The 24018-nt window shown below is 43.5% G+C and overlaps 1 protein-coding gene across 19 annotated transcripts in view; it reads left to right on the plus strand.

Moving 5' to 3' along the window:
• MBNL1 (muscleblind like splicing regulator 1) overlaps positions 1–24018 on the plus strand; it is a 188907-nt gene that overhangs the window by 6293 nt on the left and 158596 nt on the right. For 5 of the 19 annotated variants that reach the window (XM_040974806.1, XM_040974807.1, XM_040974820.1 and 2 more), the window contains exon 1: positions 19935–20240. The exons of 2 other annotated variants lie outside the window; for them this stretch is intronic. The gene's annotated coding sequence lies outside the window, so the exon portion shown is untranslated. Of the gene's footprint in view, positions 1–19929; positions 20241–24018 lie in introns of those variants that run through there. 12 more of the 19 variants (XM_040974808.1, XM_040974818.1, XM_040974809.1 and 9 more) reach the window with 7 other exon arrangements.

Consider the following 24018-nt stretch of genomic DNA (forward strand, 5'->3'; position numbering starts at 1 on the left):
ACTTTCAACTTTTATAAGCAATTCTAGAGTGTCTCTACCCACAACACTTCCCCATACTCCATTCCAACATTCATAGCTATAAATAAACTGTAATATGTTTAGTAGGAAGAGAAAGAAAGCTAATGTAAAAGATTCAATTTCAAGTTCCATTGTGTTACTTACTGCCTGAGGATCTTGTAAAACTAACTTCTTTTCTTTCTTCAGCTACTGATCCCCATACATTTAAGGGTTTTTTTTTTTCTTTCTTTCTTTCTTTGAATCATTCAACTTTATCCTTTAGCCCAACTTCTGGATTTACACTTTCAATTGGTTATGAATCCTACTGTCTTACGCGAATATCAAATTCAACATCTCAAATTCAACAGGTCCCAACTAAAACTCCGTTACCATACTTCTAGTTACCCAGGCTAAGAGCATCACTGATTTCTTTTTCTTGTTTTTGCTTGGTTTGGTTTGGTTTCACTCACACTCTAGCAGGACTATCTCTGTTTTATTTTCAAAAAATATTCCAGCCTTAACTAAACTCACCGCTTCAACATCTTGTGCACAGTGTAATACACTAGCATGCCTGTTTATCGTGTAACTTCCTAAGAACATTCTTTCTATTCCTACAGCCGTGCCAACAGGACCTTTTAAAGCAGAAACTCTATCACATGACTCCCTTCTTAAAAAAAAAAAAAAACTTTGGTTGCTTTCTATTTTAATTCTGGTAAAAACCCAAACTCCTCACCACGGCTTACATGTCTTGGTCTGAGCCCACGGGTACGATCTTGCGTGCTGCCCTTCTTCCTTCCGTTCCCTGTGTCCTAACTGACTGCACACTTTGCCCTCCAAGCATCCCTAGCTGTTTCCTGACACAGGGAGTCTGCACAGGTGCTACCTCACCTCTTCTCAGAAAGCCCTGCCCACATATCTTATTGGGATATAATCCTTACTACCCGCTTGTCGGCTCAAACATTCCTCCTCGGAGATGTCTCCCGTGGGCAAACATAAATGTATTTATAGCATCCCTACCTAGTCATTTATCATTTTACCCTGTATTTTCTTGAATGTGCTGAGCACTATGTGCAATTTTAATCTTCATTTCACGATATGATGAATGCTTTTCTGTATCTAACACTAGAATGTCAATGTCACAGGAGCTTCAGTGGTTCAGGCCATAGCCTCGGTTGCTGGTAAAATGCATGGAGCATGATAAGCATTCAATAAATATATAATTGTTAAGCAAAAGGCCTGAACATTTCTGAACCTCACATAAAAAAGAAATGGGCATAAGCAAAATAACTCTGGAACTGTCTTGGGGGAGCCCTGAGTTTCTCAGTGCTCTAAACACCCCGCTGTGGTCAGATGGGGTGCATCTGTTCGCCATGAGCCAAAGGAACCGAAACCAAAACGGGGTCCCTGGAGACAACGTATGAACTAAGTTCTCTTCTACTGAGCCACGAAGGAGCCAGTTCCCCGTGACTGCCGCCAACATTTTAGAATCCCAGGAAGCAACAGCCTTGCACGACTTGCCCTGTAGTCTTCGCATGTGTTCTGCCCCTGCCTTCACCAGCTTACAGCCTCTCTTCTATAACAATTGAGACAAATTGCTTGCATCAAGCAAGATGCAAGAATAATTTTCCAAAATTTAGCCATCTCTCTGTGATGGCCCCGCTTCTATATGTAGTTCACATTTTGCTTTGTGGTTACTTCCTCTTTATATATATATTTTTATTTTAAAGTCCAATATACGTCCCAGCATAATGGATCAGTTAGCTAAGCCTTCCCTTTAAGTGCCAGGATTCCATACCAGCACTGGTTCGTGTCCTGACTACCCTATTCCCCATGCTTGTGGCATGAGAAAGCAGTAGAGGATGGTCCAAGGCCTTGTACTCATGTGGGAGATCCAGAAGCAGCTCCTGGCTCCTGGCTTTGTACCAGATCAGCTTAAGCCTTTGTGGCCACTTGGGGAGTGAACCAACAGATGGAAGATCTTTCTGTTTCTCCTCTCTGCAGATCCTGTCTTTCCAACAAAAATAAATAAATCTTTTTAATAAGTGTAATATAAAGTTATTCTCAGAAAACTGCTTTTCTCTCACATCCAAATTATTACACTCAATATTGTAAATAGCTGGCTTATTTCTTAAGATTAGGTCCTAAGAGATTATGATGAAGATGTTACTAATGATTGATTTATCATTACATGTTGTACCTTTTTATCATTGTATGTCAAGTGCTTCACATGAGCAATTCATTTAATTCCTTCACTAGTCCTAGGAAATAATTGCTGTTACTCCTATTTTATGGATTTAACAAAGAAAATATAAGTTCAGAGACATAATTAGCATGACAAAGGTCACATAATGGATGCTGAATTCTCATGTGTGTGTGTCTCTAAGCAAGGTCTTGATTGTGATATTATTCCACCCCTGCTGCCTATTTAGTGAAAAATTAGCTAGGTAAACCTTGGTTGACCCAAAATTAGGAATTTATACATTATACTCTGAAGCAGTGATCAGAAATCTCATAATCTACCAGATGAAATATTAGAAGTATATTTTCAGCCACGGCCTAAAAAATAAGTTATCACGTGAAAAACCAAAATAACAAACAACTGTATTTCTGAGTGCTTCAATGACATGAGGATCCCTGGAGTAGGGAGTTTTCAAATTGAAATTGTTTTAACACCTGAAGAAAAGCTTGGAAAACACAGTTTTAGAAGTTTATATTTAACTTGCAAAGAAATTGAAAATATTTTAATATTACACGCATTTAGGAGTGAGCCTTTTGTTTCCTGTTCTGTAGTCCTGGCATTGATCAAATTTGTGACTTGACTTTATATTTTTTCTTGGGAGATGAAATATTTAATGATAGAATTTTATTTTTAATGTATTTGAGAAGGAGAAGGAAAAAAAGAGAGTTCTTATGTACTGATTCACTGCTCAAATGCATGCTAAGTGCAGAGGAAAGCCAGGCCAAAGTGAGCCTGGGAATTCAGTTGGGGTCTTTCATACAGGTGTCACAGACAGTCATTTGAGCCAGTACCCACTTTCTCCCACAGTCTGCATGGTTGGAAGCTGACGTGTAGAGCCAAGGCAGCATTTGAACTCAGGCCCTCTGTGGGTATCCCAGTGAGTACAAATCCACCAGGGAAACCATTACGCATAAAGAGAGGATTTGTACTCTTGTGGGAAGCCTCTGTTTTCATTCTGAAGTGGATTGACTCATGGATTCCTATAGCAAACCGCAGGAATTGGACACTGTTGTGCATGCTAGAGAAATAGTGATGGAGAACACCTACTTTCTACCGTCAAAGCACCTTCAGTCTGGAAGAGAAGGATATTGAATAAAGCAGTAAACAAACAAAATGTACAAAGAACTTCTGGATAATGATCGTCATCAAAAAAAAAAAAAATTCAGCAGAGCAAAAAGAGAAATAAGTAAGAGAGGAAATCTTTAAGTAGATGGTCTTCCAAGATGGACTCTGCAAATGACACTAATTAAACTACCATTGCTTAGGTCTCTTCTCTCTAAATCTGATCTGCCTTCCCAAGCAAAATTAGTAAACCATTTTTTTAAAAAATGCCTGAATAATGAGTAAGTTAGGAGTGTCATACAAAGAACTCTAGAGTGAGTTATCCAACATGAGTGATTGATAGGTGTAGGAATGGAAATGAACTTGGCATATTAGAGGAGCAGACAGGAATCCAGATCTCAGGCAGTGGTTTCAGCTGTTTTTTAGGAGGCAGGTTGATTAAGGGCTGGGTAATACAGGTCATTGGCCCAGGAATGGAGTGTTTCATTGTGAGCAAACATTTGCGAGGATATGCAGATATGTGAATTTGGAATAGGAATGCAACAAATAACCCAGTATCTATGGATAACACTTTGCAGGAAAGTTGGTTAGTAGAAGAGACTTTATCAAGTGATTTATTATGTTAAGGTGATTTTCAGATAAGCCACGTTTATCTCTAAAGGTTAACATTTTCTTTCCTTTGCATTTGTATGAACTGTGAAGAATAATACACATGAAAAGGGCTCAAAGTATGTTTTTAAATTTGTCAGCTTATGATTTTCAGTAAAATTGCCATGGAATGACGGCCCTCAGCACAATGAAGTGAGAATGTGTTTGCAGCTATTCGGTCATGGAGCTATTTGGTAATGAGCCTTCATTTCTGCATTAATGGGAGGCAAGAACACAATTAGCTCTTTTCCAGTCCCCAGAGACCACAGATGGTCCTTTACTTACTCCTCCAAATCCTAGCCCCAGTGACTGCTGAGCCTCTGCTGGCAAGATTAACCTGTCCCTCTTACAAACAACAGCAACTTATTGTGCAATTTGTCATAGCAATTATGAATTTCCTCTCATTTATTTTTATTATCCCAAGAGATATAAACGGTCCAAATTATTAGGCTTTAAATCCCAGAGTTAGTTTAAAATAACTTCTTTTGGGTTTAAGGGATTGCAGAGTAAGATTTAAAATGGGAACAAAGGACAGATTACTGAAAAGAAAATACTTTTTTTTTTTTGAGTGAACTCAATGTCTGTTAACTGGGGACCACACAACAAGTGACCTTACCTCCTACTTAAGGAGTTATTGACAAGCCTTCTCTTCCATTTCTGGTTCACGATAAGAACTGACAGGGACTAAAGTACTAGTTGTCTAGTACTGGACATATACTAGAACAGTGGCCACAGTCAGGTGGGGACCAGCGTGAGGATTACGGTTTCCCTCAAGACAGGGAAGTGTGATGTTGCAAGGAGTCGGAAGCTGACCCTGGAGCGCTCCTGATAACCTTCAAACAGAAAATCGTTGTGCTGCTCGTGCTCCTGGGTGTGAAGCGATACAGACAGCTTATATGCGAGTTAAGCACCGTGCTTCATCCTGTCATTGTGGACAAGTGGGTATGATCTGCCATGTTATTGAATTATCAGAGTGTGAGATAGCGTATGGTTCCTGGCAGAATGTGTATCACAGGATAAAGGTATGCATGGTTGTAGTGAGTGTTAGAAAACACCGTGAAATATGAAGTCACTTCCTGATCTGTATAAATGAATAAATGCAGAAAATCTTTCAGAGGTGTAAATGCAATAGGTTTTCTACACTACACATTTTCTTTATTCACTCAACCATCAGTGGACAGCTAAGTGGATTCCATATCTTGCCTATTTGTGAATATTGCTGCAATATACATGGGTATGTAGGTATCTGTTCAAGATAGCTATTTCATTTGCATATATATAAATATTTCGGGGTCCAGAGCTGTTGAATCATTAGGTAGGTGCTCTTTGAGCGTTCTAAGGAGCTATCATTATTGTGAATTTGCATTCCTACCAGGATTTTTCAAGGGCTCCCTTTTCTCCACAGCCTTCCCCAAACCTGTTATCCTTTCTCTATTTTATAAAATCTAATCTGTCATGAGGTGATACCTATCTCAAACGTGACTGTTTCGTGGCTGATTTAGTCGTTTTATAATATGTATATGTCATACATATTATAATATGTATATGTTATACATATATTATGAGAGAATTATTATAATGCTGAGAATGATTTTCACATATCAGGCCTTTGGCCAATTATAGCTATTGTTGTTATTTAAAATAGATGGTAGGTCCTGTGGCACAATAGGCTAAGGTGTCGTTTAAGTTATCCACATCCGACGTAGCTCGTAATTCAGTGTCCTGCTAGCTCACCTGGGAGGCAGCAGATGAAGACCTCGGGACCCTGGAGCTCTTGAGTTGACACGGGCTGACTCACCCCTGCACGGTGCTTTCCCTAGAGCCACAAGTCCTCTCCTCCGGCCTCATTTGGCTTTGGTCTTCTCACTGGTGAGCCATTGTGCTAGAGAAAAGAGAAATGCCTTTCAAAACTATCAGTGTTCCTCTTTCTGTAAGTGATGCTATCATTCCCAGTGGCTAAAGTATCTGGTACTAATGTTATCTTCTCTTCTTTGAATAGCTCTGAGTCTGTGTTTTTTATTTTCTGAACAAATTGGGAAATACGTATTTTTTATGGAGGTAAAAGCTGAACAATGAAAGTAGGCCTGGAATAATTCCTTGAGTAGTGTTACTTAAAAGAATCGGAAAGGCAACTATATTTTCTACCCTGTTAAGATAGCTCAGAATTGGAAGGGAAAAGAACAAAACAATAGTAAATTTTGAAATATGTCTCCAAAGGAAGTGGTTTCCCTGCAACTGTGCATCATACGTTCTTCTTCAAAGTCCTGGATGCTTCGTGCTTAGCTTGGTTTGGCTTATCTTTCTCATGTTTTTCTTTGTAAAATGGGTGGGGAAGAAAAAAGAGATTTGTGCACCAGACAATTAACAGTGATGTTTAGTCTAAAGCTCTTATTTCCCATTCTGGGGAACATTTTGGGTTCCCTTTTTGTTACTTCCTATTTGTACACAAAAATATGTGAGGGTATCTTCTTGATCTGCATAACTAGACTGAGAAAACAGTTACATGGTCCTTAAAACTTCCAGGTTGGTTTTAATCCTCAAACTTTGGCAGCACTTGAAGTTTCTCGGGAAGTTTATTATTCTTAATCAATATTTCACAATTTATAATTACCATCTATTTTGTTAACTGTTTATTGACTTATGTGAAAGGCAGAAACACACACACACACACGAGAGAAGGAGAGGGAGAGAGAAAAGAATCGCTAGTCTTCCAATTTCCATCCAAATGGACATGGGTTGGTCAAGCCATAACTGCAGGCAGGAATCCTGTCCTGTTCTCCCACGTGACCAAGGCCATGGGCCCCAAGGACTAGGTCTTCATCTGCTGCCTCCCAGGCGTGCTAGCAGGACACTGGATTAGAAGCTGAAAGTAGCCTATATGGGATGTGGATAACTTAACCGACAGCTTAGCCTATTGTGCCATGGGCCCTACCATCTATTTTAAATAACAATAATAGCTATAATTAGCCAAAGGCCTGATATGTGAAAATCATTCTCATCAATACATTCACTGTTGGATTGTATGAAAGAAACACTTTGAATTTTCAGGAAACTGAGACTTGGAGAAGAGTGTATAAAATCTCACACCTAATAACAGACTCCAAGACATGTCTTCATGTCACAGCAGTCAAGGTTAGGGGCTGAATAACAACCTGTGATGAAATACTGCGGTATTTCCTAACATCATTCTTCAAAAACTGTGGTGCATACCCAGATAACTGCACCATGCCAGCCCTGATTCGGAGCAGTTGCATATGTCCTATTACCAAAAGCAGCCAGCAGAAAAAGGACAAGACAAGGCTGCTATAGAAGAGCAAGCCGGCAGCAGCAGTGAACCTGGCTGCCAGTGGGAACTGGCCCATGCGTCATTATCAGCATGTCAATACATGTTGCCAATAATCCCGAAGTAGACACCCAGCAATTTAGTCATAAACAAAACCGATTCAATTCAGTTGGCTGCTTCTTCCATGCTGGTAAGCAAAATAGTGAAAGTGATGCCATTATCATCCATGCACTCCTTCTTCCTAATAATTCCTTTTCATTACTTTTCACAAGTTGAATATTGGTGCCAAGCAGGCCCTTGTCCATAAGTTCAGGACTAATCTCTCCGAGTTAAACCTTCCAGTGCCCACGCGGAGTCCTTGTTCATTAGGGAGTCTGACAAAACTACTTACAGCTTCTTCCAGACAGTGCTAGTGGAGCTTTGTAAGACTAAACAGACTTCAAAGGCCTCCCAAGGGGGAAAACGGTGCTGCCCAAGTCTGTAATTTAGACTATCTTTAGAGAGGCTCAGCTCTATAAAGAAAGAGGCCCAAGGAGGCTGGGCTGTTTTATAAAGTTAACGTTTCCTTAGCTTAATTGTGAAGACTAAATGCCAAGTAGGAGAGTGCTCCTGCAGGAGCCTGGGAGCCTCAAAGCCGTCGAGTGGAGTTCTACCACGCCTGGGAGTCAGCGTGTGGGCGGGAGTTAGAGAGGACTGCTCTATTACCAGTCCAAAAGGCCGTCCATAAACAGCCTCACAATGGTACCTTGAGCAGCATCAAGAATCCCCTTTGAGAGGCACTTTACACATTATTTAAAATAAGCACACATTCCCTTATATCTGGAACAGAAAAAAATCATTTTATATCCAAGGAAAAAGATCTTTTTAAAAAAAGCATTTAACTTGATCAGATGGAAGCTAATCCAATCAAGTTTCATTTTACTTTCAGATATTAATTCAAAAGCTGGCTGGTTAGCCTCCAGGGAAAAGCCTCAAAAAAAAAAAAAAAGTTGGCTTTTTGATGACAAAGCCTTAAAAACTGAAAGCAACAACGAAGAGGGTGCAATAGAGATCTCCTCCGACCTGGCCCTCAGAAGTTGTGTGGCAGAGGCACTGGCATACGGCAGAACTAATGCCACTATTTCATGCAACTTGTAATAGACTTTTGTACTTACAAGTGAAGAGCCAGGCAGGCTGCATAGATATGCTGTATAAACACTGTGGTGGCCCCCACGTGCCTGTAATTCTGAACTCTGAATTTAATGGAAAAAGGGGGAATCATGACACGAATGACAATTTTCCATCTGTTGTCTTACGATTTATCACTTGGACACGTCCATTCTTCTCTTCCACGACGTTGTGTACCTGTGTGGTATATGCTTAACTTATCCTAAGCACTTGTTACTGCAGGCTCGTTGTCTTTGCGAGGCTATGGGTTTTATGAAGTCAGGCTTAGTTTTGCTGCTCTGGCGTCAGTCTACAAAAGGCTACAGTTGTAATGTTTAACAGCAAGGCATATAATGAACACATAGCAGTACATTTTGAAAATGGAATGCTATGGAAAGATAAGCTTGAAAGAAGGGAAGAATGTTCCACATTGATTAAGACATACTCAAGGGCCAGCGTGATAACCTAGTGGTTAAATTCTCAGCTAGCATCTGCTGGGATCCCATATGGGCATCAACTCATGTCCCAGCTGCTCCACTTCCCATCCAGCTCCCTGCTTGTGGCCTGGGAAACCAATAAAGGACTGCCCCAAAGCCTTTGGACCCTGCACCTGCATGGGAGACCTGGGAAAAGCTCCTGGCTTCAGATCAGCTCAGCTCCAGCCGTTGCAGCCACTGGGGCAGTGAATCAGTGGACCAAAGATTTCTCTCTGTTTCTCTTTTGCTTTGTAAATCTGTCTTTAAATAAACTAAATAATTAAAAATTTTAAAAAGACCATACTCATTGCTAGGAGAGCTAGATGCAATCAGAGCCTGCTGAGTTATTCACCACCAGCTCAGTCACAACTATCCAGGTTGGATCATTTGATCAATGGCACAGTCAAAAAGCCAACAAATTAAAACACCTAACATTAACTTCAAATACAATTCAGAGGATCATGGCAGTTTATGTATGTTTATGACTTAACTATTCTCATGGAATGAGTTTATAAAACATACTGAATTGTGCAAGAGCTTTTTGAATATATACCTTTACTTCATTCTCTGAGGTTTATCAACATATAAATACTATGTACCTATGTATATCTACACAGACACCGTACATATACATATGCCTTATACAAATAGTCCACACATGTAATGTGGACATGCTACATATATGTGTACACACACACATGCACACACACACCTTCCTAAAGAATTCGGCTCAGTTTGTATATGAACGGAGACTCTCACATCTTTCTCAGGGGTGATTATTATCACAATTTCTTAGTAAGAGACAGAGGATAGATTTTTTTAAATTTGTTTATTTTTTATTGGAAAGGCAAATTTAGAAACAGAAGGAGAGACAGAGAAGGATCTTCTATCTGGTTCACTCCCCAAGTGACTGCAATGACAGGAGCTGAGCCAATCTGAAGCCAGGAGCTTCTTCTGGGTCTGTTGCCTGGGTGTAGAGTCCCAAGGCTTTGGGCCATCTTCAACTGCTTTCCCAGGCTACAGGTAAGTTTCTGGATGGGAACTGAAGCAACCAGAACACAAATTGGTACCCACATGGGATCCCGGTGCATAAAAGGTGAGGGCTTTAGCCACTAGGCAACTGTACCGGGCCTAGTGATAAAGGCTTTTTTTTTTTTTCTTTTAGGGTTTATTTACTTTTATTTGAAAAATATTTTTAAATAGAGAAAAAGAAACAAAGAGAGTGAAGTTTTTCATTCACTGGCTTACTCCACAAATGACCAGAGCGGAGCTGATTCAAAGCAAGGAGTTAAGAGCTTCTTCCAGGTCTCTGATGTGGGTGCAGGGGCCCAATGACCTGAGCCATTTCCGCTGGCTGCTCTCCCAGGCCATAAACAGGGAGCTGGATTGGAAGTGGAGTAGCCGGAACCCAAACTGGCTGTGCTAACAGGTAGAGGATTAGCCTACTATACCACTACACTAGATGGGTTATAATTTTAACAAATGCCAACGTCAGCATTTTAGAATATACAGGGTACTCTGCTTCATTCAGTTCTGGTGAGCTTGCTTTACCACACGAAGATACAAGTCTTTACCGGTTCTAAAGTGGAATGTGTATTTGTTATTGAAGCAGCACCATTTTCCATCAGCTGTATGAAAAGTGGTCCTGCGTCACCAATTTAGCTCTTAACACCCACGTTGCTAGAAGCATAGGGTACCATCTATCCACTCCTAACTTTGATGCGTAAATTGCTGCAGTTAATACTGTTCCTACTGAGTCAAATCACTGCACTTGACAAAGAAGGGGAAGAGGGATCACAGATTGCCACTGATGATGGATCATTTCCATTTCATAAATTCTAGCTCACAAGGAGGCAGCCTTGACTGCATATTGGAATTACTTAAGAGGCTTAAAAAAAAGAGAGAGACAGTGCTTGGATGCCATTCCCAGAAATGGATTAAATTTGACCCAATTGGTCTGGGTTGTGTTCTGTTGACTTAAAAATACAGTTGAGTAAACAATGACTGCTTTGGTTCTCCTCTTTTTATTTCTAGCTTGGGCTCATAGTGATCAGTTGTTAACTTTCCTTGAATGTTCAAAGAGAAATTGTGACATTAGAGTTCTTCAAATTTCGAATCTATCAACTTCCTTTCTTCCTTTACCACTGGAGGAGAAATGGAAAAGGTAGGAAGTGGAGGTGGTGGCTTTCCTAAGGAGCTGGGAGTGGGCGTATCCTTCCACCAAGCACCATTCTCTCAATTAGAGGTTCATTAGGGTTAACAAGCTGTCCTTTGTCAAAGCAAACACTCTCGAAGGATTAAGCTGCATTGTTGCCTGGGTGTGAATGACTCTAATCAGATAATCTCCTATCACCTAGTTGAGGATTTGTGACCTGAAGGTCCAGGGGAGGCAAAGAGGTAGAGATTTAAGGCCCTGCTTCAGAATTACCGAGCCGAGAACCCCTGCTCTCTAACCCCGGTTCCTAACCCCTGTCTCTGGGAAATAGACTTGGTACTTAGTAGGTTTGTTTTTTCTTTACAATAACTGTTGTGGTATGAATAGGGCAGTTACATATCAAGGTCACTAAGTGGGATGGTACTAAGAGCTGGAAACTTAATCCAATTACGGTGTCTAGCAGGTGGGCCTAGTGGGAGGTCCCTAGGACACTGCCCCAGGAAGACCGTTCTCCCAGCCAGCTGAGTAGTGGGGTAATAACACAACCCTGCACCTGCACGCCGGTGTGACATATGGGTTCTGGTTTGAGTTTTGGCTGTTCTGCTTCTGATCCAGCTCCCTGCTTATGGTCTGAGTGTGGAGGATGGCCCACGTCCTTGGTCCCCTGGCAGGTACACAGGAGATTTGGAAGAAGCTCCTGGCTCTCAGCTTTGGGTAGTAAACCAGTGGATGGAAAATCTGTCTGTCTGTCTGTCTCTCTCTCTCTTTGTTGCTCTCACTCTTTAGGTCTGATTTTCAAGTAAAATAAATTTTAAAATAAGTAAATAAAACAATCAAAAAAAAAGGCATATAGATCTCAAGACAGGCTTGGCTACTTCCTACTGGCTTGATAAGCAACTGTTTATCCATGCTCTGCCAATCACCATCCTGCAACGTCACAAGGTCTTCTTTAGCTTGTGAGCCTCCAAATCAGGAGCCAAAGTGAGCAGCTTGTCGTAGACGTTTCATCGTAGTAATGAAAAGCCAATTCAGTGGCGGTATGAAAAGCCCGAAAGATATCACTCTTCTGTTGGTAGAGCCATGATCTATTGACATTATCCAATCTCTTTCCTACGCAACGACTTTGGTGACTTTTCTCGCTTGTTTTTCTGTCACGAATCTCTTGACATGTGCCAGGTAACTCTGTCATTGCTTAGTTCCTTGAGATTCTGTGAAGAGCAAGGTCTGTCCTCCACTCTTTCCTTGTCACCTGCTTAAACTAAGAAAAGTAAGCGTGTAGGGTTTGTTGAAGTGGCTAGTGTTTCACTTGCTGCACTTTTCCAATAGTGCTTTTTTTCCCCTTTTCATGTCTGTCCCTACTGCTGGAGTCAACTGTACACACTTAAAGCAGATGAGAACGTTTGAATCCTCATTGCACAACATAGCTCCCAGCTTACAGCCAATGTACAAGGAAATTTTCAGAAGAGTTAAGGAGAAATTGTCATATACAGATGCCCAAGATATTAAAATTCACACAATCTTACTGTTCAGTTCTGACCCTGTTAGACAAGGCAAAGGAGGGAGGCAGAGATAAAGGTGTGTCTGCAAAGCTGTTAACGTGTGCCAATTTTGACAGAAGTTTTTCTTATTCAAGATTCCCTTTAGGACATCTATTGAGATATGGTTTCAAGGTAATTTCTGGAAGCTCAAAGGGTAATGAGGAACAAGCAAATACAAAAAATAATACCCAAAGAGTATATCACAGAAGAAAAACAGAAGGAGCCTCAGGAACTTAAGAATAAAATGAGTAGGTAGATGCAGTGGACATTTAGGAAAAGAAAAACCCGCCTGGCCGCTGGTATTTTAAAGATATAGTTGCCTTCTGGAATAAATAAGGCTATGCTACATTTTTCCCCCTATGTGAAAGTTACCATATGGAAATATTTGGATTACAGTACACGGAATAGTTGCACTCTGACGCATACTCTAATAAGACCTATTTGTTATTACAATAATACAAGAGATTTTGGCCTCATATTTTTCGGACATGATAGCAAGCAATCCACAATATTCCATGTAGTTGTGTGTTAGACGCATAGGTGGTTAATGCATCCATCCTTTTGGCTGCCAATTTCACATTTGTTTTTGTATGTTTTCTTCATTAAAAGACGGCTAATGCATATTTTCTTTTCCTTTTTAACAGTCCACAGTATGTCTAAATGTATACTCTAGGTAGAACATTCAGAAATATGTTTCACATTATACATTAACTCAGAAGTTGGACTGCAGGTTAGAAACATGTGATACAAAGTTTCCAATCTTACTAGCTACAAGATTTCGGGCAAGGGTCAACTGTCAAGCCTCTGTTATCTCATATGAAAAATGAAAGCTATAATGAATGGCATAATAATTGCTACTTGTTCTATAAGGCTAAGTTAAAAAGATTAAATCAAAAGCGAAATCCAAAAACCAAGTTGCATCTGTAGTGCAATGTCAGCATGTTAACAGAATGCCTTGGAACACTCCAGAGAGAAATGAACTGTGATAGTAACAATCATTATCTTTGGAATCTGAAATCACTGCTGATTGCTGCAAAGATACTCTGAATTCAACAATTTACAGGTTAAATACTTATCTCACTTCACTTCAGGCTCCTTTCAACTCCAAGAACGATCCTAATGTTTGAGTGCTCCATTTCTAAGTCTTGAACCAAACCATTTCTGGCTGCTCGGCATCCAGCTGTTAGCTCTTCTTGCCCGCTAAGACATGGCCAACTCTTTCTGTTTCTCTCATTCTCAGCAGTGCTATACTTGTTCTGTTCTGACATTGGGCCATTAGTGTCCACATTGGAAAAGAAACGTAGAGTAATATCTGGGAAAAGCGTATCAGGTCACAGGTTCCCCTGTTTCACTCCACTCACTCCCACCTGCTCATACCTCTAATTGCAACTAAAGATTTTACGTGTTCTCAAATAGGAATACACGCTTCATAATTACAGCTTTCTATTTTAGTATGTTTAGTTGGATAAAATGCATCGTATCTTTGCTTGACTCTGAGTTCCCTGCGGTTAGGTAGTCTGTAAGTTTTTATTCATCATTGGATCCGGGGCCTTACACTGAGCTCAGAGTGTTAGGCTGTGACCTCTCGTCCCCACTGGAGTTCCTTCTTCAGAAACATTCTTTGGATATGATCACCTTTGTCCCTCCTGTTTAACATCTTTACAGCCTGCTATATTTTATTTCCTAGGATTTGTATTCCTTTGAAATTGCTTGCCATGTTTTTCTTTTTCTTTCTCTTATTTTTTGCTGGTTTATTGTTTGTCTCCTGTTAGAACGCACATCCCTTGAGGAATGGGATTTGTCTGTGCTGTTTACTCATGTAGCCAGAAATTCTAGATGAAGATTAAGGTCTGATGGACACTCAATAATATTTTTGCAATGCATGATGCCATTGCGTGTAAAGGGGTGCTCTGTTTGGGTAGGAAAAAGGAAGGATGGAAAAACGGAAAAGGCAGAAAACAGCAAGAGGAAAGGAGGAAGAAAGAATCCCAGTTCCAGAGGTCTAACATGACGTTTAACATTCAAATTGGTTTACTATCAGGTCTGCATTATTTTTTTACTTAAATTCATTTGAAAAGAAGAGAGACAAGACCAAAAGGCAGAGAGAGATCTTCCATCTGATGATTCACTCCCCAGATGCCGACAACTCCAGGCTGAGGACAAGGCCAGGAATTACGAATTTAATCTGGTTGTCTGAGATGGATAGCAGTAACCTAGTCCCTCGAGCCATTACCACAGCCTGCCAGGATCTACCTCAGCAGGAAGGTGGCATCGGAAACTGAGCCAGGACTTCCGCAGAGACACTGTGTAGGGGGAAAGGGATGTTTCAAATAGTGTACTGACTGCTACGCCAAACGCTTGCCCCTTGTCACCACGGATGAGCTTAAGCCACCTGCAGTACAGCATCTCATATGGGCAATGGATTGTCTTGGCTGTTCCACTTCTGATCCAGGGCCCTGCTAATGTGCCTGGGAAAACAGCAGAAGGTGGCTTAAGGGCTTGGACCCTTACACCGACGTGGGGGGTCTGGAAGAATTTCCTGGCTCTAATTTTAGCCTGGCCAAGCCCCGGGTGCTGTGACTGTCTGGGGAGCGAAGGGTGGCATTTCTCTCCCTCTCTCACTGTAACTCTGCCCTTGAAATAAATAAAATAAAATGTAGTTTTAAAAGACGGCGAGAACAGAAAGCCCAAGAGATCGACAATATTGAGGCCAACTGTGCTCTGCACAGTGCCAGATTCCTCACGCAGGGCTTTCCTCTGGTCTGAGAAGGGAACATGGCCAGATGGCTTCTAGCCGTCCACTCACTTCTAAAGTTCCATAGTTCTGCACTGTTCATTCTCAAGTGTGTTTGCTTCCTATTGCTCTCCTGCTGTATCAACATAACTATTGACAATTTAGAATTAATTTTTAGATAATGTCAGTTGAGAAATGTCTAATCATGGGATACTTTAACTGTGTCATGTATGTAAATATTTTTTCATTTTTAAAATTTTTGTAAGTATTTTAAGACAAACATATTGCTTTTAACTAACATTTTGGCTGTAGTGTTATTTATACAACTAGAGGTATATACTGTGTATAGATTATGTACTATACAAAGTCTGTAACAGAATACATATAATTTATATTTAAATGGGCATAATTTGAATAATGTATGCTGTGAATAAAATATTTAAAGATTCTAGAAGATAAATTAAGTCCATGTTGTCTATACAATACACATTTGTGTACGTCTCCCCACCTCCTGCTTTGAAATCTATTTATTTTGGATACCCTGTGGTACTTTCTAGAGGACACAGGTTTTTAATGCATTTATTTACCATTTCTGTTCATCATTCCTTGCTGAAGATTTGCATTTGTTTTTAAAAATGTGGACTTCTTTATTGTAGATCAATTCAGTGTATCTACTTCAAAGTTATTCTCCATATAAGAATATTTTAAATATCTCGCTCCTTTTTAGAACCTTGTTTTTAAAAGATTAAATTTTTTATTTTTATTTGAAAGGCAGCATTCCACAGAGAGCAATTCCACCCACTTGTTTGCGCTTCAAGTAGCCGAAATGACTGGAGCTGAACCTACCCAAAATCAGGGTCCAGGAGATTCTTCCGGGTCTCCCACTTGGGTGCAGGCTCCCAAGGACTTGAGCCACCCTCCACTACTTTGTCAAGTCACAAGCAGGGAGCTGGATGGGGAGTGGAGCAGCCAGGACTAGAACTGGCCACCCATATGAGATGCTGGCACCTCAGTAGATGTTGAGCTCACTATGCCACAACGCTGGCCTTTCGAAACTTCTTTTAAATTTTATATTTAAGAATCAGAAAAGGAAAGACCTAGTGTTGATACCATCTTCTAATGAATTATTTTTGCCCTTGTATGATAAAAACATTTCTTGACCAGCGATTAAGACCTTTTTATATTTATTTTTTAAATATGCTGACTTCAGACATTTTCATTAACGTGCTTGGGTGAGCGAGTGAGGACGCGGAGGCAAGTATTCTCGCTAGAGAGGGAGCATTTACTGAGCTGTGAGAGTGGTCTACAGGACAAGACACAACACACACACACACACACACACACACACACACTCACACACACAGGCCTTAAATATTTCCATTTGACCGAAAAAAGCTAAACGCTGCTATTTCCTTTATCTGTGGTGTTGGCAAACAAGGAGTTGATATTATCTTTAAAAGCTGTGCCTGTTAACTGAATTTCTTTGGGGATTCCTTGGTACAATTAAGACTCAGAATGGATGGAAGTATTTTAAGAACTTGCAGAGACCATTCTTTGCTTTATGTGAAAATGTAGTTTTATTTCATCTGAAATTGTTTTCCACAATTTCCTTCTCCACATGGACCGTTATTTTATTTGTAGACGGCCTCGCCTGCGGAACTGCGTGCGGTCACTACACGTACAGAAGCGGGAGGCAGCCTCACGCCCTGCTGGCACGAAGGGAACAGCCACAGCGTTTTCATGGACACGAGCAACTTTTCATTGCTATCCTGTTTTCGAGGGCCCTCCACAATCTGAAATGTGGTTAGGATGGAGCCAAAAGCTGGCAACATGACTTCATATTTTTAGCATAGGATTTTGGTATGTTACAGTGCTTCCAAAACTTAAATATTGTTATTCATTCCTTGTTGTTGTCAATGATATATAAAAAAAAAGTAGGATCCATTGGTGATTTCTTATCAGAGTCTGTCTTGATTCCTTTCTGTGTGTTTGGGTAGACTGACGACTGTGTGATGTGTTTCCCGAGGCATTCGTTCCTTTTGTTTTTAATTTTTTTATTTTTTAAGATTTTTTTTATTGGAAAGGCGGATATACAGAGAGGAGAGAGAGAGAGGAAGATCTTCCGTCCGATGATTCACTCCCCAAGTGAGCGCAACGGCTGATACTATGCTGATCCGAAGCCAGGAGCCTCTTCTGGGTCTCCCACGTGGATGCAGGGTCCCAAAGCTTTGGGCCGGCCTTGACTGCTTTCCCAGGCCACAAGCAGGGAGCTGGATGGGAAGCGGGGCCGCTGGGATTAGAACTGGCACCCAAATGGGATCCCGGGCGTGCAAAGCGAGGACCTTAACCACTTGCGCCATCGCGCTGGGCCCCCGTTTTTTTTTTTTTTTTTTTTTTTTTTAATATACTGTAAAGTAACATAGGGGTATGTTTGCCATGTCCTAAGGCATTTATTCTCCTGTTTTGAACATTCAAGGGTCTTTCTTGTATTTCTTTGTGTTTTGTTAAGTGGAGCAGAAAATCTGTCTCAGGTTCAATTTCTCTTTTATTCACAGACATCCATCCTTCCTCCAGAAACATAACTTCCCTTGTAACACACACACACACACACACACACACACACACACACACACACAAACAGCTTTAAAAGTCTATTTTTCACCATATTGCCCCAAACAGCAACTTTTCAAACCCATATTAGGAAAAAGAAAAATACCAAGAACCTGGGTGTGGAAGTCTATCAAGATTTGAGAATAACTCCAAGAAATTCCTGAAGTCAGAATGAGTCGTTGGGTGATTCACGGGGCTTTCTGTGGAGAGGGACATGCAGACCAGCGAGGGCAGCCACTAGCCACGCAGGTGGAAGACGGTGCACAGAAGTCACTGCTTGATTTTGACAAAGAATGGGAGGCAAAGGGAAGAAATGGAAAGGCAAGCCGCAGTCCGGTAGGCAAAGCCAGGCTTGGGAGTCTCCCAGGCCCCGCCCTTCCTCACTCCCTGAATGAGTCATATTTCCAGTCTGTCCACACCTACTCTCTCTTCAGGGGGCGCCCCCTCAGCTCCGACTCACCCTCCACACTGCTGCGCAGATCTTTCTGAAATGCGGCTTCCCACTTCACCTGTTGCAGAGTTCCCTTTCCTAGTCGTTCAGTTTCAGAGTGAAGTTGAGATTTCCTGTGTTACGCATCTACTGCTGGTCTCATCTCCTGTGACCCTCTGTCACACCTTCCTCTCATTTAAGGCGGAAGGGCTGGCAGGTCCGAGTACCTTAGGCAGCCTGGTTGGCCCTTTTCCCCGGAACGACCTGGTCAGGAATCGGTTACACTTCTCCTCCGTGGGAAGCCTTCTCCGGCCTTCCCCGCAGGCAGAAGTGATGGCATTTGTCACTTTCCTAGCAGAGGTATTATCTAGGCTGTACCTACCTACTCTCTGGACTCTTGCATCTCCCCCACCGAAGGCACTTTTTGTTGAAACCACTGCTGAACAAGAAATGAAGTCTTGACAGCTTGGAATAGGTACTACTTGGCAAATACAAAGTGCCCATCCCTGCTTCCTTCGGCCAGGTTGGCACTTGGGTACAGTACACTGGCAACTGTTCTAGACGGGATCAGTGCACAGCATGACCTCGGTGTTCGGTGGGCCCAGCACAGATCCAAGTGCACAAACCCGTTACTGACGCCACCTGCCATCTGGAAGGTACATCTCTTCTTTAGCACTTCTGATGTTTTCCCTTCTTAGTCCAGCCTCATCCTTCTTAACAGAACCCAAGAAACCCGCGCGAAGAATTCTGTACCTGCCCCAGCATTTTGTCTTAAATCGTGCCCCAAACGCAGGAAGAAGTGAGCAAAATTCCTTTAATTCAATGGAAATCCTGGCCACACATTTCCCAAAACTTTATTTCCCCAAAGTCTAAAATTTTTCCCATTGCAAATAAGAGATCTTATAGCGTTATAGGGGGTTAATGAATATGCTACTGCTTTAGAACACTGTCTCTTAAAGAGAGAGAGCGCCCTGCTTTCTGTAAATCCCGCAGAGCCAACTGGGCCACACAGGGGCTCTTCCCCTTGGCATGTCCCTTCCACAGCAGGCAGGAAGCTGGTGCGTGAGTGTGCTTCTGTGAGGTCCATTTCTGTACCGGAATTCCAAGCTTGTGCACTGCCCGGTTCCTCGAGACAGAAGCACAGCTGCGGTGTTGCAGTATTTTTTTTTTTTTCCCGCCCGCGTGTGGCACATTTTGAGGCGTCAGTCCCTCCAGATGCAGAGAGGTTGGGGTCTGTGCTCTGAATGTAACCTTCAGCCTAACCTTGCACAGCCCCACCCAAGGGCCCCGCGGGGGTTGCGGGATTTGAGGGGTGGTGGTGGTGGCGGTGGCGGCAGAGGCCGGGCCCGTGCGTGCGGGATCCCGCGGCACCCGCGGCTGCGAGGTGATCGCGTGGGACGTCTATAAGATGGAAGGTACCAACGGGACGCGGAGGGGATGCGCCGTTCCAGCGCCGGGCCCCGGGCGCCCTCCGCTCCCCGCGCCGCCCAGCGCGCCGCCGCCCCGGGAGCCCCGGCCTGCGTGCCCGGGCCGGGGGCCGAGGGCGCGGGGCGGCGGCCGTGCGCCAGGGCGCGGGCGCCAAGGGCAGGCGCGCCGGGCGGCCGCCGCGTGCGTCCCCGAGCTCGGCGAGTCCGCCCCGGGCTTCCTGGTGGGGCTGGGCGCGGGGGAGGGGCCGCGCAGCAGCAGCAGCGGCGGCGGAAACCCGAGCTGGGCGATAAGAGGCTGCAGCGCGACATGCAACAGTCTTTTCACTGCGGCTGAATGAGTTGTGGCGCTCACCATGCTGCCGTGACGAGGAACTGACAAGTTCCATTTTTTTTTTTTTTTTTTCTTCTCCACCGCGGGCCTCTGGGACCCATGACTCCCACAATGCCTTGGGCAGTCGGTCGACAGTCGGGCTGCCTCTGAAAAACATGTGAGAGGTGAGTTTCCATTTTAATTTTTTTTTTTTTTTGCCCTCTGCCCGCGCCGCGCCGCGCGCGCGCGCCCCCCGCGCCTCATTGTTCCCACGCTGCCGCGGGGCTGCCCACGGCCTGGCCGGGAGTGGCCGCCGAGCAGCTCGTGGGTGCCGCGTGTCCCGGTTCCCCCCTGTGCGCCCTGCGGCCCCGGGGGGAGGACAGCGTCCGGGGCTCAGGGCGGCGCAGCCGGGCCCCACGCGGGGAGACGGCGCGCCCAGGCCGAGCAGGGTGGGGAGCCGGGAAACAGGTGCGGGAAGAAGGGTGCTTCCAACTTGGCGGCCTGGGCGGCTGAGGAGAGCCCGCGCGCGCGCGCGGGTCCTCCGCGCAAGCCTTGGCCTCGGAGCTGACACCCAGCCCTCCATTCCTCGGGGCCAACTCTGTGCATGCAAAGGTTAATTCTCTGCCTGCTTACCCATAAATTACGCATGACATGTTTAGCTGGGCTGCCTTATATGGAGAGCGCTGTATTTCAGTGCCGTTCTCCTTTTGCCAAGTTTACAGGGCGGAAGACGCCCTGCTTGAGAAAGGGAGAGGAACAGGGCTGCTGCCTCTCTCCCTCCCTTTCCAACCCCCTTCCACCCCAGTCCCCAGCGTTTGGTAGTGCGTCACTCAGAAACTGTGAGAAAAGTAAGTATAGAAGCTGTCGGGTGGAGTCGCAGTTGGTTGGTTGAATGGCTTTCCTGGAACGGTTGAAGAGAATGAAAACTAGTTAGTACTTGGGTTTTGGTTTTTAGACAAAAGCAGGACAAATATGAAATCCCCCCTCCCACCCTTCCAGCCTAGCCCGGCACTTTTTTTTTTTTTTTCAAACAGAGCCGGAATCTGTTATTGGTAGTAATGTGTCATGTGAGAATACTTTGATTCCAGAGGCTGTAACACGAGCAGGTATAAGGTGGGGCTGTGCCTTCCCCGGGCACTGAGCTTCCCAAGTACAAGGGCGTCGCTTGCACGCAGCGTCCTGTTGGTCCTGAGCCCAGAGGGAGTGTGTGGCCTCTGGGATTCAGCTGCGGATCTGCCCGCCTCGCCCTGGGCTTGTGTGTCTTTCCACAATCCAATTTAAGAAGCTGCCCCAAGGTTATGCCACCATCTGCACTCCTGTGCCCACCGGTGCTGGCAGGGGCAGTAACAAATGGAAGGCGGACTCTGCCCCACTCCGAGGAGGTGCTTAAGCAAATTAATACGCCAAGGGAAAAGTCTTAATTAATGCCTTGAGCATTTGCAAACCCCCCCTCCCCAACATGCTTTGAAATACTACACCAGTGGACACAGTGTTCCTGCCTCCTGGGTTCCAACGGAGTGTCTGTTTATACAAAGAGAATATTTAGTACATGACTGTTCTTCACCAGCAAAAGAAGTGACCCACGCCAGCTTATCTCTTCCTGTGGGTTCCTCAGAGCCCCGGGGGGCTTTCCCCTGGCTGTGCTGTGTGGATAGCGTAAGATCACCCAGACAAGATGAAAGTTCAGTGATTGTAAAATTTACACCAAGAAATCTGTCATTGGGCGGTCTTGCCTGCAGAAATGGAGCTAGGGATCATGAAGAAGTTACTTTGTTGCCTGAGAAAAATCACCGTAGAATCACTGTGTGCCTTTTCTTGAAAGTGGTGGCTAGTGTGCAGTTGAAAACTGTTCTGGGGGGGGGGGGAAGTACAGTGTAGAAATTTCATCTGTTTTGTTTGAGGATTACTATAGTATTGGTATTGTTACTACCTTGTTAGGGCCCTCTCTCCAAATGCGGACATAATTCCTAGTTTTGTTTGTTTAATGGGGGGGTTTCCTCACCGAAGGGTACCAAAGTTGCCTTTTGTGTTTCAGGGAACAGGTTGGGTCAGCAGCCGAAAACCTGCTCACCCGTCTATAATTATAGTGTCACTTAAGACATAATGATCGGGGGGTGTTATTACCGAGAGGCTCAGCAAAGCCTCCCCTGTGCCTGGTTTCATTTTTCTGTTCTCTTGTGACTCTGTGGGATCGGAGTTGAGTGTAGACAGACCCAGTGCGGTGCTGCAGGCAGGCGTGCCAGGACAGACACCAAAGTGTTACAGAGCTTGTGCTACGATGGATGGCTGTGTTTATATTTCCACATTTGAGGCAAATTTAGACTTCAAGTTGAATTCATTAAAATTGGATGCCAACATTCTGTTCTTCCTCTGGGCACTGGATTCCTACGAAATGAAACACCAGATTTGGTTCCTGAACCGGCGGGGAGTGTCCTGAGGGGTGGGGGCGGGGCGGGAGGGAGGGGCGTCCCACAGCTGAGTCCCCATGGAGGAAGGGGACTGCACTTCATTCTGTCAGATCCTCTGCCTCGGAGGTGCACACCGAAGCTGGCCTTTGGGTTTGTCATGTCACCATCCATTAAGCTTGCAGGTGACATGTCCATTTGTGGAAACAGCGCAGGCCTGCTCCTTCCTGCTTGTTGATGGATGCGTGGATTAGAAGGCATCTCAGGCCTTGCGGAAGAGTAGGATAATGATATATATATTTTTGTTTATTTTTAATACTCTGAGGGAAAAATACCTTCCAGTGGGGAAAATCAGAACTATGGGTGGGTAAAAAATAAAGGAGGAATAGGCTCGTTAAGTGATTTCCTGAATGTGGACAACCCGAAAGCGTACCGACCATATCGGAAGGGCCTGGACTTTCAGTCCAGGAAGCCCGTTATGTGTGGAAATCTGCGAAGCGTCATCCAGAGCAGTAGCCACCGGTCTCATGTGGCTCTTGAACACACAGTAGGTGGCATGCCCAAAGAAGTGCTCTAAATGAGAAACATACGTTTCAAACAACTGTGCAAAGGATGAAAAACATCTGATTAATATTTTAAAAACCCATGATGTGGGATAACGATATTTCGTGTATATTGATGTCAGCGGTCTTGTTAGGTTACTTTCACTTTTTTCCTCTTTTTTTTTTTGGACTGTGGTTACTAGAAAACAGTGTCACAGGTGCTGCTTATGTTTTATTTATTGGGCAATGTCTCTGTAGAATAAAGCAGGAGAATAGTGTTTGGGTGGAAAGCAAACTTTGTTGATTAGAACATGACAAAATTGGGCTTTATTATTAGAAGAGAAAGCGGTGTTTTATGCAGAAAATGCCTTGTTTTTCTTGTCGGTTATATCCATAATTTGAGAAAACACATCACCTGGCATCTATTTTTATTTATTCGTAGCTGCTGTTTAGTTCTGAAATGTAGTGGTGAGGTAGTAATAGCCCAGAAAAGCCTTGTAATTAGGGGGTGAGTCTTAACACCTCTCAAAGGCCAGAATAGGGTATGATTGCTACTTGGAAACCTTCTAGAGACACTGGAGTCATCATTGTCCTGGATTTGCCAACAGTAAATGAGTGACTCAAATTCATTTTAAAATAACGTTCCCAGTAAACAGTAGTTATCTTCAAATGCTTAATATGTGTTTTCTTTCTCTGTGACTTTCCATCCTAAGACAACAAAAACATGAGTAAATCCGACTTCCCGAGAGGCAGATGGTAACGAAAGATGAGTTTATGAGCAGGAAAGCCTCGTTTTGAATGTTAGGAAAGGTAAAAACATAGTTCCCTAACAAAGTTTTGGACTTTGAAGAATGACTGCACGTGGAGCCTTGATCATTTGAACGCGTTCTTGAGAAAGCAGCCAACTGATAAACGCAGCACAAGGGCGCACGCCCTGGGGACAGGCCTTGTGGTTCCTTTCAGAGCTGAAAGGCATTTTGCCATGCGCAGTGAGTCCTCACCTGGGAAAATACGGT

This window comes from Ochotona curzoniae, unplaced genomic scaffold (assembly GCF_017591425.1).
Source record: "Ochotona curzoniae isolate NIBS_2020 unplaced genomic scaffold, NIBS_Ocur_1.0 contig_2599, whole genome shotgun sequence".
Classification (NCBI taxonomy): Eukaryota; Metazoa; Chordata; class Mammalia; order Lagomorpha; family Ochotonidae; genus Ochotona; species Ochotona curzoniae.